General features: G+C 32.7%; 1 protein-coding gene across 1 annotated transcript in view; it reads right to left on the reverse strand.

Moving 5' to 3' along the window:
* LOC126748900 (fez family zinc finger protein erm-like) overlaps positions 1–568 on the reverse strand; it is a 35,349-nt gene extending 34,781 nt beyond the window's left edge. Inside the window, exon 1 of the mRNA XM_050458436.1 lies at positions 322–568. The gene's annotated coding sequence lies outside the window, so the exon portion shown is untranslated. The remainder of the gene's footprint in view (positions 1–321) is intronic.
* Positions 569–13,464: the final 12,896 nt, after the last annotated feature.

Here is a 13,464-nt window from a genome sequence, read left to right on the forward strand (position 1 = left end):
ACCATTCAGTTAATTCTCTACAAATCCCTAAATTGATCGCATTTTTTCGGTTAAAATTTTTTCGTATTAGTTTTTAACTTGAGACTGAAAGTTTTAGAATATGCTACCAAAGCAAAAACAGAGAACTTCGGTAGAAGGAGGTTTTCACGGTGTACAACCTAAAAAACTACATAAGCTCGTACCCATTATAAGTAAATTATTACAAGCTATTATCATATTGCTAATTTTATTTGAATTTCTGCAGAATAATTTTAGTAGTATTGGGACACGAACATTAAAATGAATTAGAACTTTCCCCTATAACCAAAAAAAACTACTTACCAAAAGAGGGAATAATTCCAAAGGCAGGATGTACCCACTAAAACTAACAACTTCAAGATGAACAGTCTATTTGAACACTACCACGACATTATTATCACTGATTAAAACGGACACTAAACTGGTTCTAACGATAGGGGGGTGGATGAAAACGTCTACAGCAGCAGCAACAACAACAAACAGCAACAAAAGTGGTGAGCGAGTGATTAATGGTAGATGTCCAAAAGGACAATCATCATCATCATCATCATCATCATCGTGATCGGGCAGAGCGGAGTTGTTGACAGTACTATAACCTTTGCCCCCTCTCAGGTCTCAAAAGCGCAGCACCAACGAGAAGAGGAGACACTGGCTGCTGCCTGGCTGATGTTAAGAAGGGCCATTTGCATAAATTTACCGTAGAGTGTCTTCATCGTTGGCTCGACCTACCAATCGCCAATGAAAGGCCCACGTCACGTTTGTACCCAATCAAAAGGGGCGCAGCGAGATGCTCGTTTTAACGGGGCGGGGTTTCAGGGTGGATCCCGTCGTGTCCCAAGGGACGGATGGATGGATGGATGGCAGATGTACAGAGGCGCGTTTTCCTTCTTTTCTTTTTCCCTATTAGGGAGCCATTGCCATGCCGTGCCATTCTAAAATCACTTTTATTTTTTTTACTCACCTGCCACCTCTATGCGCGCCCTTTTTCTGCTATACCACCACTACGACTAGATTACTAAGGAAAAAATTATCATTCTCTTAACTTAATAATATTTTCTAATTCATACAACCATTTTTTTAAAATTTAATTTCACCCAGTGGCGCGGTAGAATAAGCAATATAGCTCCACTGCCTTTTTTTACTCCTACTTCTTGGCGCCCAACGTGTGGGAAAAATAAAGTCTTATTTGTAAGTCATGCGCCTTAACGATTACAGCGCTTATATAAATTTGAATTATTTAGCGGTAAATACGATACAATACAATATTCTTGGGATCAATTTTAAAATACAACCACTGTAAGGAATATTGAAATATTTATTCAAACCTATGGGAAACGGAATCAAACATATAAATGTCAAGTGACCATGGAGACTAGCTAAATGCAGATGAGATGAAGCTCAAATTATGTTGAAACAGGGCAGTAGGGGGCGTATAAAAATTTGAATAATTTAGCGGCTAAAACAGTACAATATTCATGGGATCAATTTCAAATTACAAGTGTAAGGAGTATTGAAATATTTATTTAAACTTACAAGGAAAAGAAGCAAACAAATTGTTACTTAGTTGACCATGGAGACTAAAGAACATGGAGAAGAAGTGAAGGTTAAGTAAAGTGGAAACGCCACTAGAGGGTGTGTAAAAATTTGAATTATTTAGCGGCAAATACAATATTCTTGGGATCAATTTTAAATTACAAGAATTGTAAGGAATATTGAACTATTTATCCGCCCTTAATTAAACTTAACGGAAACAAATATTTAAGTGTCAGTTGTCACCCAGTTGACCATACAGCTGTCCATTTTTGTTTACATTGTACAAGTTAGTAGATAAATAGACCTTATTATAAAGATGCGAGTGCAAAGCTTCAATTAAGCCTTAAGTTGGGATCATCAAAAGAAGTGACCTAAGCTCTTGAAGAAAAAAATAATTAATATAATAATTAAAAATGCATGTGTATATTTTAAATTTTTCCCGAGAAAATTCAAAGTTATGACTTTAAACAAATTGCTTGCCGTTTCCAGGTTCTCAACTTCAACTACCACTTTTTAATAATTTAGCTCTAATTGGTGTTGTATCTTCTCAATTAATTTGTACTATATATATTTTTTGTACTTGTACTATATTATAATTTAACCTTTTTCTGGACTGTATAACCGTAGGAGTAATATGGACGTTTTCCTCTACTTTGGTTAAAACGCATTGGTAAATACAAACTAAGAATAATTCCACCCTGAAAATCAACTTAATATACTCGGCTTATTTGTATTCCCCAGGAAATTTAAATTGAAAAAATAACTTTCATTATTGGAAGGAATTTTATTGACCAGTTTGTACCAATAAATTCCATTAATTTTTGGCAGAACTGCTATGAAGCTTTGCGCATCTATGAAATTATTTATTATTTTGTTTGCGGTCTTTTTCTTATACATTACCTTATACGAAAAATAAAATCTTCTATTTTCTTCCTGGAATTATAGGGACTATACAGTCGTAAATCCTTTTTTTTTTTCAATTCCAAGCAATCCAGTTTGGCTCAATTGACTGGAATTACAAATAAATTAACATTTTGGAGGAAGAATTACAGGCAGTTGAATGCACACTCCAAAAATATTTCCACTGATTGGATATAGTCGTCAACCCTTTTTTTCAATTCCAGGCAAATGAAACTAAACTGTTTGACTACCTGATATTAAAATAATAAATCAAGAATTACAGGCAATTGAATTCCTAAAAATATCCTGGAATTTTAGGGATAATATAGTCAGTGATGCTTTTTTCAATTCCAAGCAATTGACACTGAGTTGTTGGATGGCCTTAATTGCCTGGAATTAAGAATAAAATAAAATCATGTATCAAAAATTACAGGCAGTTGAAGGCACGTCTTGGAGTTACCTCAACTGCCTAGAATTTCCAAAAATATCTTGGAATTACAGGAACTATAGTGTGGCAATTTTTTCTCAAGTCCAGGCAGTTGAGACTCAGCTGTTTGACCGCCTGGAATTACAAATAAAATTAAATCATCGAACAAAAATTATAGGCAGTTGAAGGCACGTCTAGGAATTACCTCAATTGCCTAGAATTTCCAAAAATATCTTGGAATTATAGGAACTATAGTGTGGCATTTTTTTTTCAATTCCAGGCAATTGAGACTCAGCTGTTTGACTGCCTGGTTACAAATAAAATTAAATCATGGATCAAGAATTACAGGCAGTTGAAGGCACGTCTTGGAGTTACCTCAACTGCCTGGAATTCTCAAAAGTATCTTGGAATTACAGGAACTATAGTGTGGATATTTTTTTTTTAACTCCAAGCAATTGAGATTTAGCTGTTTGACTGCCTGGAATTACAAATAAAATTAAATCATGGATCAAAAATTACAGGCAGTTGAAGGCACGTCTTGGAGTTACCTCAACTGCCTGGAATTCTCAAAAGTATCTTGGAATTACAGGAACTATAGTGTGGAAATTTTTTTTTTAACTCCAAGCAATTGAGATTTAGCTGTTTGACTGCCTGGAATTACAAATAAAATTAAATCATGGATCAAAAATTACAGGCAGTTGAAGGCACGGCTTGGAGTTACCTCAACTGCCTGGAATTCCCAAAAATGTCTTGGAATTACAGGAACTATAGTGTGGCAATTTTTTTTCAACTCCAGGCAGTTGAGACTCAGCTGTTTGACTGCCAGGAATTACAAATAAAATTAAATCATCGATCAAAAATTACAGGCAGTTGAAGGCACGCCTAGGAATTACCTCAACTGCCTAGAATTTCTAAAAATATCCTGGAATTATAGGGATAATATAGTCAGTGATGCTTTTTTTTCAATTCCAAGCAATTGACACTGAGTTGTTGGATGGCCTTAACTGCCTGGAATTAAAAATAAAATCATGGATCAATTACAGGCAGTTGAAGGCACGTCTTGGAGTTGCCTCAACTGCCTGGAATTCCCAAAAATATCTTGGAATTATAGGAACTATAGTGTGGCAATTTTTTTCAACTCCAGGCAGTTGAGACTCAGCTGTTTGGCTGCCTGGAATTACAAATAAAATTAAATCATGGATCAAGAATTACAGGCAGTTGAAGGCACGTCTTGGAGTTACCTCAACTGCCTGGAATTTTAAAAAATATCCTGGAATTATAGGGATCTAATTTTCTTAATTGTAAATTATCTTTTATTCCTCGCCTATAAAAAATAAAAATTTCCCTACTGCAAGTAAGTGACTGCTGACAGTCGAACTTCAATGACGAAGTGTTGTTTTGTACAACGTTTTTTGCTCAAATCATATATTTTATAATAATGATAAATAAATTAAAAAGGACAAGGATATGTAAAAAATAATTTAAAATAAAATAAGTAGGAGATACAAACGCCAATAGTTTTCCAAAATGTAAAGATAAATTGCAGGTAGGTACTTGAAGCTTTTAAATATAATTAGCACCATTGTATTCTAGACTAAAATTATTAATAGCTACAATGCAAACAACTGATTCGAATACTATATGTAGAAATATAATTTTTACTAAAATTAAAGCGAAATTAACTTCTTTCTTGAATTTTTGTAGGTAATTATTACCCTCTCTGAAGATGGTAATAAATTAAAAGATTTAATGCACTCAGGCTACTTATACGTAGAATTTGTGATATCTGCATTTTTATCCCTGTAATTTAATGCAAGAAAACTACGACATCGGTAGGTGTTTTTAATAGATTTCCCTTCAAACTCTGTGACATGCATATTATCATTTACATACATACAGAAATGTTGTTACATACATACAGAAATTTATGAAAATAATTTTCCAATAATTTTTTTTTGGGTTTTCTTAATATGTGCAGATCTTACTAGAAAAATTCAGTCAAAATTTATTCTATTAATCATGAAATGCAAACATATATATTTAAAAAAATGCAATAAAATGTATGACCTACAATTATTTATGTCTAAAATGAATAAAAACTGACAATGCAGCATAAAACAATTAAGTCACAGAGATCAACAAAGTTGGACCGGAGGTACTCCTCAAATAAGTAAAGGGCATTTTTAATTAGGTACTCCCACTATTATAATTATTAATTTATATAGACTAATACCGCCACTTTTTGTGGTATTTAAGAATTCCAATCAGTTGAGATTCATTCCCTTTAAACAGCCTAGTAATAAAATTTATTGAGAAATTAAAAACATCTTAAAAAAATAATTCTCCTTTAATTTGCGTAGGTGTTAGTAGTGTAAGTTGATAAAACAAAAGCCCCCTCAACCGAATGATAATTGACCCTCCCCCACGATTCCAGTAACTATGCAAATACGAGCCCTTACGATTTCACACGGGAAGCACCCTTTTAAAATAGCTAATTTAGTTCGCCGCATACCTAAAATAATCGAGCGCGTTATACAGTTATACACCCCGTAATTAGGGTTAAATTTTACATGGATTTAATATTAAACGGGAACGCTCTCATTAACTCCATCCTGCTGCATTGTGTGCGTTCTAAAAGATTTTGGGGCGCAGTGGTGATTCCTGATGGATCAAAATCATATATTATCATGGGGGATGAAGGGGGTTAAAAGCTGCTTTACTTTACTGCCATGAACAAAATACAAATAATGAGGGAATGAAGGTGAGTGTATGTGATCGGGCAGAGGTCTCCCCGTTATTTCTTGTTACGTAGCTCGTCAACTGTGAAAACATTGTTAAAAGGTGCTGAACTGGAAGGGAGAATCTCTTGTGTCGCTGATTTCGGTTCGGTTCGGTTATGATGATGCCTGGATTTTCTCCTGCCGGCAGGGGGATGAACGCACAGGTGCCATGTTTCACACCTTTATCTTTTAACAATAGGCACTTCTATTAAATTAAAAGTCTTATTAGCACTTATTATATATAATTCTTCGAGAATAATTAAAAGCGATGTCTTAAAAAGGTCTTCTTAGCACAGCACCTCTCCTTTATAAATAAATGAAATCCCTCCCACGCCGAAGCTGAGGAAAACCTATATATTGTCAAAGACGCAAACTTTCTCAGATTTGAAAGTCCGATTAGCTTTACATTTAATCTTTGAGCAAATAATTAAGTTAATGTAAGGGTTGACGCCTGGCCCGGCGCTTTGGTGGCTTTTTTCATTTGTTTAAAATGTGCTTTTAGATTCCCCATCGAGGAGGGACAGTCCTGATAAACTTTAAAGAGATTTTTTTAATTCAGTTCGGCCAGATAGGGCCTTACATTTACATAATTACAACCCCAAATATAAAAGTACTCTTATAATTTAAATAAACTGCAATGCAATATTATTAATATACCTCTAATAATAATATGATCTTTAGGAGAGAAAAAACGGTTTCTGGAATCTAGTATTTGACAACAAAAAGCGACTGTTATGTCACTAAGGTGACAAGTGACAATACTAAAAAATGAGAAGATTTCATTATATGGAAAGAGTTTAGTAAATTATTCCGCGAGTACAATGTCAGCAACATTTCTTGCATTCAGGTATTAATATTCAACGGACGTTTCGATTTCTATGAAAGCATCCTCAAGTTTTTTATGAAGTATTCTAGATTTTAAAACTAAGAAAACCTATGGGGTGTTCTCGCTTAATTTACTATAGAGGAATAATTACTAGAGGAAAAATGTAAACTCTTTAAAAAAAGACATTTTTAGAATCCAGTATTTTATAACAAAAAGCGCCGTCTGGTGCCATTAGGATGACAAGGAAAAGAGTCTTGTTCTATCAAAATAACCAAATTAAAAATTGTAAGCTTTATTGGATTCCGAAAAATACGCGTTTTTTTTTTAAACCGAGCCTTCGACAACATAAAGCGCCTCTTAATATCTTTAAGGTGACAAGTGACAGTTATGACGTTGACAGATGTGCGCTTTCAAGCTCCAAAATACTAGAAAAAATTTAATTAAAATATTTTAGTGAATTAAAGAATTACTCAAGTGTATAAAGACGTTTCGATTTTTACCAGAACATCCTCAGGATCTTTGACAAATTTTATCAAATAATAAATAAACTCACTCTTCCTAAGCGGTAAACATACAGGGTGGCCCAAGATTTTTTAAGCTATATTTTTTGCTAATAAATGACATTTTATTAGTGACGTATCTAGGAGACAAGGCACGAGGTTTAATTTGTGAAATGGAATATTTAAATTGGGATTGTGGCAAAAAAGGTTTGGATTTTTTTGAAGGCAATGAATGTTTCGAATTTTAGTATTTCATCTTCAGGACTCGAAAAATGGATAGAAACTGGAAATGTTGGTAGAATTTTTCAACCCTCTATCTCTCTTAGTTTTAAAGATATAGGATTTTTGTCCTTCGATATTTCAATTTTTTTAAAACGAATTTTTTCCAACTTCCAAGGCTGATTTTTGAATTTTAAAAATAGTATGGAAAAAATGCTAAAATAGGTGTCCAACGATTTGATTAGAAGAATCTGAGGTCCAAGTTTCAATCCACTATCTCTCTTTGTTTTAAAGATATAAGTATTTTGTCCTTTGATATTTTAATTTTTTTAAAACGATTTTTTTGCAACTTCCGAGGTTAATTTTTGAATTTTAACAATAGTATGGAAAAAATGCTAAAATAGGTGGCCAACAATTTTATTAGAAGAATCTGAGGTCTAATTTTGAACCCTCTATCTCTCTTAGTTTTAGAGATATAAGCATTTTGTCCCTGGAAATTTAATTTTTTTTTTAAATAATTTGTTTTTCAACTTCCAAGGCTAATTTTTGAATTTTAAAAATAGTATGGAAGAAATGCTAAAATAGGTGTCCAACGAATTTATTAGAAGAATCCGAGGTCCAATTTTCAACTCTCTATCTCTCTTAGTTTTAAAGATATAGGTATTTTGTCCCTGGAAATTTATTTTTTTTTTAAATAATTTGTTTTTCAACTTCCAAGGCTAATTTTTAAATTTTAAAAATAGTATGGAAAAAATGTTGAAATAGGTGTCGAACAATTTTATTAGAAGAATCTGAGGTCCAATTTTCAACTCTCTATCTCGCTTAGTTTTGGAGATATAACCATTTTGTCCCTGATAATTTTTTCCTATTTCCAAGGCTAATTTCTTCATTTTAAAAGGTATCACCGTTCAAATGCTTAATTCCGTGCTATATAAACTAGTGCAATAAATTACCATATAATATAAAATTATCTGATAATGTCAATCATTTTAAACATTTATTGAGAGTACATATTTTGGAATTGTAATGCTAGGCCCATTTAATTGTTGTCATGTACATACATTTAAATTTTAGGTTTTATTAATAAGTTCCTTAATTTTTTCATTTTGTATTTACAATAATCGTGCGTTTTTTTTACTTAATTTTTAGAAAAACCTGGTGTAACCTAATGTAAAGTTTTGTAATTATTAGAATCTTTTTTTTTTGTTATTCGACTTGTTTAAATAATTTGATTTTCAACTTTCAAGGCTAATTTTTAAATTTTAAAAATAGTATGGAAAAATGCTGAAATAGGTGTCTAACGATTTTTTTAGAAGAATCTGAATTCCGATTTTCAACCCTCTGTCTCTCTTAGTTTTAGAGAAATAAGCATTTTGTCCCTGGAAATTAATTTTTTTTTAATTATTTTTTTTCAACTTCCAAGGCTAATTTTTAAAATAGTATGGAAAAAATGCTGAGGCCAATGAAGAGATATTTCGCCAATGAAGTGGAACGCAACGTTTAACAATTTAAGTGCGTTATATATATCTGTTAATCATTTTTTTTTTAATTTTCTGTTATATATGTATAAATATATTATTAGTATTAATAAATGACAAAGTAAAATCATAAGCAAGAGATCCCATTGAGTTTCAAAAGACTGTTGATTTAAAATGAAGTTTTGCACATTCGTTGTCAAAAGGTTCAATTTTAAAATAATGCCGAAAAACGATAAAATACTCTGTACACCCTCTAAAACCATTATTTTTAATAGGGTATAATAAAAACCTGAATAGAATTGCGGTATATTATACTGGTTTGTTGTGTCAGTACCGGGCAACCGTCATTTCTGGTTGATTCTCCAAACGAAAGCGACGTAAGAATAAGTGAAAGCAAATAATCCGAAAATTCATATGTTTCTAGTTGATGCGTTTGATCCTTAGCTGGAGGCAACCAGAGCGGGTCGAGTCGCTCTCAAAAGGATAAACCAAGAAAAAAAGACCTTCATGGCTCATCGAGCAAACATCCGTCTTTACGCACAAATGTACGTAGATCTGTGTGTATGTGCGTAGTGCTCTATACTATTAACCATTATAGCCCCAGCACCCATATTACCCACTCAACCGATTTTTGCTTCACTACACCTTTTATATGAAATCTTTGAAAAGGGGGCGAGATGCCGCAATGTTGTGTAAACTTCCGCAAATTTTTTATAATATTGCAAAAAAATCATGATTAATTCCTACATATGATCTGATAAAGCAAGCAGTAGGATTAGGGGATACTGAAAACAGAACGGAACAGATACTAAAGGGTCGATGAGGAAATAATTGCTCATCTCCCCTTTATATTTAGATCGACACCTCTAGCATTCATGGATCTTCTGTCAGTGACACGATGTCACTCGAAACAAGGATTATCGGCGTCGCGGCGCTCCTGTGCCACGCATCCGAATCAAATCTGATTCACCACTTAAAGGCTTATTTGGACTTGATTTTGACAGCTTGAGGTTTAACAGCTAAATAATTGATTTTTATAAAAGCAAGAAGAATTTGCTTTGAGACATTATTATCATCAGGGTGGAGATTCAATGAGGGTTAAAACGCTATTAAAGGAAATTATGTATATAAATCTCATAACATATTTCGTGTTTTAGGATCTATAAATTACATTTTTTGCTAGATTTTAGTTTTATGCATCAGGGAGCATTTTTCGACGTACAAAGAAAAATATTAATTTTTACCAATGGCGTCTATGAGGGATTGATCGTAAATATTGTTTAATAAAGTACACCACTGCATTTTTCTTTTATTTTTTAAATCATTGTTTAATTTTCTCAAAACTTAATGACTTATCTTGAAAAAAGTGAATTTCTACTTATTGCTATTTTCATAGCGATACGCGTTGTTTTAGAAAAATTAAATAGAGTTTTTTTCACGTTTTACTCGAAAACCTTAAGGTTATGCGAGAAAAGGATAGATACAAAAACTATAGATTTTATTGTCACCTATAATTTTCTTAAAAAGCATTTTTTCTCAAGCAATTATGTCCTGCAAAAAACCCGTTTTTCATTAACCCTACCCTTACCCCCCCCACCCACCCCACACAACTTACCAGTAAGAAATTATGTTCAAAAATCATTGTTTTCCAAAATAATACGCATGAATAATAGTTAGTTTTGTCGTTAATATTTAATCCATTAACACAGTTTGTTTTTTTAAATTTGATATAATTTTATATTAATGAATATTTAATACAAAAACAGTGCTATTAGTTTGGATATTATGGACGAAAAACGGTGATTTTTCAAAAGAATTTCTTACTGGGCAAATGTTTGGGGTGGGTGGGGGGGTTAAGGGTTGTGTTAATGAAAAACAATGTTTCTGCAGGAAATATATATTCAAAATTTAATTTAATAACACTGTTCATTTAAATTTGAAATAATTTTATATATAAATATTTAGTTTAAAAACAGCGTTATTAGATTGGATATTATGGACGAAAAACAGTGATTTTTCAAAAGAATTTCATTAAATTTTTGTGATGTAGTAATCAAGTTTAAAAACTAGAGTCTCGATACCGTGAACGTCCCATAACGTGAACAGCCTAATTGGTATTCAGCCTATTCCAAAACGTGAACCCCAAAAATATCTCGCCTCTATAACGTGAACAAAAAAATATTTATATCGTTTTACCCGTAAGTATAAAGCGACATTTCCTATGTTCCCTTTGTCGGCAACTTTAGTACTAACTAACTTAGTGCTTTTGCATATCGCCGCCAAATTGTACATCTTGTTTGTACATGTTTGGAAGAGATATGAAATTTGCGTCTTATTCACGTGTTTGTTCGCTGATCAATACGAAACAAGCACGATGTCTACTAAGAAAGTAAATTATTTATCTCTGGAAAAAAAAGCCCAACTCTTGTCCGATGTTAGTAGAGGTTGCGGAGTTACTTTTTTAGAAAAAAAGTATGGAATAGCCAAATCCACGGTGTGTGCAATTAAGAAGAAAAAAGACCAAATTACTTCAACAGTTGCCTTGACTTTTTCCTTGACTCTTAGACCTTCTGAATATCCATTAATGGAAAAAGCTTTGTATAAGTGGTTTTTGCGACAACGAGAGAGGAATGCACCAATAAGTGGTTGAATTTTAAAAGAGAAAGCCAAATATTTTCACGAAAAACTGTACGACGAAAATTCCACTTTTTCTGCGAGCTCGGGGTGGTTGCAAAAGTTTAAGAAAAGATTTGGCATACGCTTCCTTCTCAGCCCGAGCTGGTTTCACCATTCTTACGTAAACTTGAAGAAAAAATCAAGGACCTAAACTTAGACTATAATCAAGTGTACAACGCCGATGAAACCGGCTTGTACTGGAAGCTTTTAGCCGGAAAGACTTACGTATCCAGTGAAGAAAAACAGCCAAAGAAAGAATAACATTTCTAGCATGTACAAATGCGACTGGACTACATAAATTGACTCCTTTGGTAATAGGGAAAGCTAAAAAACCACGAAGTTTTAAGAACTCTTACATTCCTGTACACTACAAAAATTCACAATCTGCATGGATGACAGCCGGAATTTTTAAGGAATGGTTCAAAGAAATTTTTGTTCCTGAGGTAAATTTCCTGCCATAGCTATACATTTCAAAATTAAAAGTTTAGGTGAGAAAGTTTCTTAAGAAACAAGGTCTTCCAGAGAAAGCACTTCTTTTATTGGATAATGCCCCCCCAGTAGAGGAACTTTTATCTGATGATGGACTAATTCAAGTAAGGTATATGCCTCCCAATGTGACACCCTTAATTCAACCTATGGACCAAAACGTTATTAGGTTGACTAAATTGCATTATCGCTCCGTGTTTTTGGCAATGGTTGTAGCTAATAAATATAAGGACATGAATGTCATTATCAAACAATACAACATGGAATAAATTAGAACCAGCAACCATTAAAAAGTGTTGGAAAAAATATTTTCGAGAGCCAAGGCAATGATGATCGTGAAGACACAATACCCTTGGCAACTCTTCGTCAAGAATTGCTAAGCCTGAATAGCATTGTAGAGACTAACCTCAATTTATTAGAAGAAATTGATCCAGGGCTTCGAAGACTTCGAACGTGGAGATATCGAAGAATGGAATAAAGAAGACTTCGTTGGACATGATGAGAATTGTACTGCAGTGTCTAATGATTCAGAAACCGAACAGGATCAAGATCCAGAGGTTTCTCAGGCTATGGATAAAGTCACTCATGTTGAGGCAGTTCGTATATTTAATGGGCGGAGCAAAACAATGCCGACTTCGAGGATATTCAGTCTTTACACAAATTACGTGAATGTGCAACTATTTTTTCAAACAAACAACGCATCCGTCAAACAAAGTTAGATAACTTTTTTCTAAAAACAACGGATTAAATATAAATAATGTACATTGTACTTACTTACGTACATATACTTACCTATATAATAAATATTTTTTTCTTTATACCATGTATAAACATTTACATTTTCAACTATGCATTACTAACTGTATAACATGTTTTTGTTTGATTTTATTGGAAAATATATATTCAAGGTACATATACGTGTTAGTTTATCATGCGATTAACTTTATCCAGTAACATGAACCCCTCGAAAACATGAACACAGTCATCCCTAATTAGTTCACGTTATCGAGACTCTACTGATCCTGTGATAATTTTTATAAATGCCGAAAATTTCTCCCGTTTAAATAATCATAATTTCCATTGTATGGAAAAACTGTTTTTTGTAGCCAAAAACCAGGCAACATAATTTTGACGTAAATTTTTGTTCTAAATATCTGTAAACTGATCCATAACTCAAAAACTTACACATTTGAAAATTTGTACAGAAATTGTTTGATAAAATTGATTGGTCACATATTTCAGGGTTTTCCCAAAAAAAAGTCGAAAATTTTAAAGAGAAAGATTGTTTTGAGGAGGATGATTTATTTTATTAAAAATCCATCAACTCAAAAACTAGGTAACGTAGAAATTTTAAAATTTTTCCATAAATTCTTTGATAAAATTGATTGCACACGTACTTTAGGGTTTTCCATAAAAATTTGAAAATTTTGCGTAATAAAAATTATTGAAGTTTTTTTTTCCTCAAAAAAAATCACGAACTCTCTATAACTCAAAAACCAGCCAACGTACACATTTGAAAATTTATACGTAAATTCTTTAATAAAATTGATTCGACACCTATTTCATAGTTTTCCAATAACTTTGAGAAAATTTTTTTGAGTAATATGATTTTTTTTAAATA

Source organism: Anthonomus grandis, chromosome 22 (assembly GCF_022605725.1).
Source record: "Anthonomus grandis grandis chromosome 22, icAntGran1.3, whole genome shotgun sequence".
Lineage (NCBI taxonomy): Eukaryota > Metazoa > Arthropoda > Insecta > Coleoptera > Curculionidae > Anthonomus > Anthonomus grandis.